This window comes from Fukomys damarensis, unplaced genomic scaffold (genome assembly GCF_012274545.1).
Source record: "Fukomys damarensis isolate Sample0158 unplaced genomic scaffold, DMR_v1.0_HiC HiC_scaffold_30, whole genome shotgun sequence".
Taxonomy (NCBI): domain Eukaryota; kingdom Metazoa; phylum Chordata; class Mammalia; order Rodentia; family Bathyergidae; genus Fukomys; species Fukomys damarensis.
In genome coordinates, this window is record NW_022900942.1 from 40,418,184 (window position 1) to 40,422,371 (window position 4,188).

Here is a 4,188-nt window from a genome sequence, read left to right on the forward strand (position 1 = left end):
CTGAACATTGCTGCACTACTGACCAAGCCTTTAACACATAAACCTTGGGGTGACACTTAAAATCCAAGCCATAACAATGTTTTTGAAAGAACCTACATTAGGGTAAGGGTTAGGATTATTGTTATTATTATTACTATTATTATTTACAATGATGTAGAGCATTTTTCTTTCTTCCGTGAGAATTCCAAGGCCAGCTACAACTTATTTGAGTCTTCACACAAGACTCTACACAAGGGAGTAGAAAATTTTAAAAATGAATTTTTAAAAAATATATGTATCAGTTCTTGTGAGCAACAGATGCTGAGTCACAAGAAATCTCTCAGTCAGATGTTAGCTGGACCTGAGATCAGAATGATCCAAAGAGTGAGACTAATCAAGCCATTTATCTTAAAGCCCTTTATGCCAAGGGCATTCAAGTTGTAAGGACATCGGTTAGAAACCCATCCAGGCACGGCCAGAGAAAAATTTACAAGAAAACATAGGACCATCAGTTTGATGTGTACCTGAGATGATTATCTGGTCTTAGTCATCTAAATAACAAACAAAGGTATTAGGTCAGTGATGTTCTAAAGGCATTTTTCAAAGTTAGAATAACTTAGGTTCACCACATGTGCTCTACATCCACAGTACAGTCCTAGATATTATTTCATAACCTTTTGTTCTTTGGATTATGAGGCATAGGAAAATCGTTATGAACCTCTACAAAATTATATTGTGGCTGCTTTTTATATGAAGTGTTTTCTCCATGGTATCTAAAAGATAATACAATTGGCCTATGATAAAAATCCTCAAATTATTCCTTGATGAAATCCACTTGATGAAGTCACACTTTTTATTTTCTGAAATAACTAAGAAAATGGTGTGTTGGGATAATCCAAGCCCTTTAGTCCAAGCCTGTGACATATGGAGAGCTTTATTGCAGAGCCAGGTTAGTGTCTGATGGGGTTACCATGATGGTGTATGGAAAGAGTGGGGCTAGATATTTCTTCCCAACTTCAACCGTCACAGGTACTTCACAAAGCCCAGCCTTATAAATAGAGTGATTTGGTCCTTTCACACATTTCTGGAACTTTTTACGTGCTTGCTGTATCTTAAATTAACCTTAGAGTGATGGAGAATACATCAGTTCAGAGAACACATCATTGCATTTCTAGCAAGAACTCAGCGATACATAAACTAAGCTTCTTATGTAATAGAAAATATTAATTTATTTTAGACACAACATAGATTAAACAAATATTTGTATTATTCACAAAATTACTTATTTGCCCTTAAGAGCAATAGACCCTTTATTTCTGTATCTCTATTTATATCTTTTATCAGGGTGCTTAAATACTCTTGGTTCCATCCTGCCCATATGAAGCCTGCCTGCAATTACAAGAAGAGCCATGGTGTTTGGAAGGGTTGGTCATTGCTATCCAGAATTAACGCTGCTAGTTCCTTTTGCTTTGTATTGTTCCTCTGAACAATGGCAGTGAACAGAACAGTTATTTTCTCTCTCATGCAATATAATTGTGTGTATCCACTGGTTATATTTCTACTCTGAGATCCTTAGCACAGTGCTTCTACTGTAATAGGTATAAATTATTGCAATAGACTGTAATGAATTAGAGTCTAGAGAAAAGTAGAAAGTGAGAAGATGAGTTAATAATATTAGTGAAGAGGCCTTGGAGTTAAAGTGAACATCATAAAGATAATGAGTATTTTTTGGGGGAAAAGTAGCTCTCAGGAGATGCAAATGTGAAAAGGAAAAATGAGAGGTGATGAAGAAAAACTTGATAATTGCCTAAGATTACTCTGGCCAACAGTGTATGCAGTGTAACTAGGGAAGTACACTTTGGACATAGAGTTGTTGTGATATCAGGAAGTTCTGAGACCTAACATAATACAAACCATCATCTTTCTATAGTTCAGAGTAGCTAGTTCTTGGTCCATAAAACAAAATGACATCTGCCCCAGAATTCTCATGGTTGTCACCTAATTTCTGGAGGGGCCAGGGTTATTTTGTCATTTGAGGGGAATGTTCCTTGAAGTTACTAAGCCCTCCTTGACTCCAAGACTCAAGCAAACAACTAGAAAACAGAAAAATTACCTGCAAATCAGAAACAGCTTTGGATAATAGTCAGCATTTAGGGAACATTATATAAAGTAGCAGGTGCAGCTGAACTCAAATATTGGAAAAATTTCCAGAGAAAATAATTGAGTTTTATCACCATGCTGGAGTAAATTACTCACCTTCTCTGATTAAGGCACAGCAGTGACTAAAGTGTTCTTTAGACACTATGTGCTCTATAAAAAAGTATCCATCAAAGACTCTCTAGTTCATGCTATTAGATTATGCTCCATGGTGCCTACGGGTAAAATGCTATAATTAATCTTACATATTTCTGAAATGAGAAGGTGGTTCTTTGTAAAAGGATTAGTATGATATGTACTACTCTTTCTAATCACATATTTTCATTATGTTTTTCTTTTCTTAAGCTTGAGTTCAAATTGCAGTATGATTTATTGACACAAGCTGCATTCCCCAGCAATTCCTAGAAGAGTGTACAGTTGGGTATCTGGTTCTGTTCTTGCTGTCATAAAAATACCTAAGACTGGGTAATTTGTAAAGAACATTTATTTCTCACAGTTGTTCAGACTGAGAGGTCCAAGATTAAGTTACTAGTAAGATAAGTATCTTGTTAGAACTATTTCTGCTTGGAGAATGGTGTCTTATTGCATCCTCCGAGGGGATAAATGCTGTGTCCGCAAATAGTAGGAAAAGACAGAAGGGCAAAAGGGCCTAGTAAGTTTCCTCAGGCCTTTCTTTTCAGGTCCCTGAAAAAATTTTTATTCCTGAGGGCCTTGTGCTCATAATTTAAATCACATCTTATCAATTATACAATCTGAGCCTTATTTACATATTAGTTTTTCACATCAGAGAAGCTATTCTGTATTTACACTTGTGTCCTATTTATTTCTCTTGAGTATGGCTGTAATGTGCATCCATTTAGCTATAAATAACTCTAGTTTTTTGTTCTTTATAGCTGAGTAGTACTCCATTTTATAAAAAAAAAAGAAAAGCACACATTTTAATCCAGTCTCTAGTTGATGGGCAATTTGGCTGTTTCCAAGTTTTAGCTATTACAAACTGTATTGCTATAAACATAGGTGAGGGTGTATCATTATGGAATGATTATTTTAATTCTTTTGGGAAGATGCCCAGCAGACAAATAGCTGGGTCAAATGAGATTTCTAATCCTAGCTGTTTGAGATATTTAGGAAGTGAAAGGCTAAAGGAATAGGGGAAGTGGGAAGGATAGGGGAAAGAAAAGAAAGGAAAAGGAAAAATATGAGAAAAGGACAAAATGGAAACAAAATCTTTGTAAATAGGGAAGGGTGGAGGAGGGAAATAAAGGCAGGGAATGGGAAAAAAATAAGAACCAAGATACATCATGTAAAGATATAATATCCCAATGATGAATTTAACTGTATTGTATAGCAAAAATGTATCAATAAACTTAATGGGGAAAAATAAATAAATCACATTTTAAGGGCGCCACATCATAATAGCAACACATTGGAATTTGTTTTTTTTTTCTTTTTATTGAGTTTATTGGTACAATCTAGGTATACAGTACAGTTGCATTAATTATTGGGATCTTGTACCTTTACATGATAGATCTTGGTTCTCATTTTTTTCCCCTTGTCCCTGCCCTCCCTTCACCCCCTCCTCCCCTCCCCAGTTACAAACACTTTATTTCCATTTTTTCAGTTTCTAATATTTTTTCCTCTCCTTTATTACCTTTCCCCCACCCTTCCCACATTCCCTACACCTTTAGCCCTTTACTTCCTATTTCACATTATTAATTATCTCATTAGGATCTTGTGTACTATTATAGTTTTTCACACCAGAGAAACTATTCAGTATTTCAGTTAAAGAAATCTCTTTATGAACATTAAAAATAGGAAATCCTAAATAAAACTAAAAAGAAAAGTAAAAGAGAAAAGGCAGTGATGCAAAATTAAAATAATCCTTAATTCTGAAGATGAAAATATTTAAATTGAACATTTTTAAATTGAACATATTTAAATTGTTTCTTGCTCTTGTAGTCTTGTATTATTTTTTTCATTATTTATAGAATACTTTATTAGTTTCTGTAATCAAACCCATGTAGATATGACCTTACATATTTAAAACAGTGA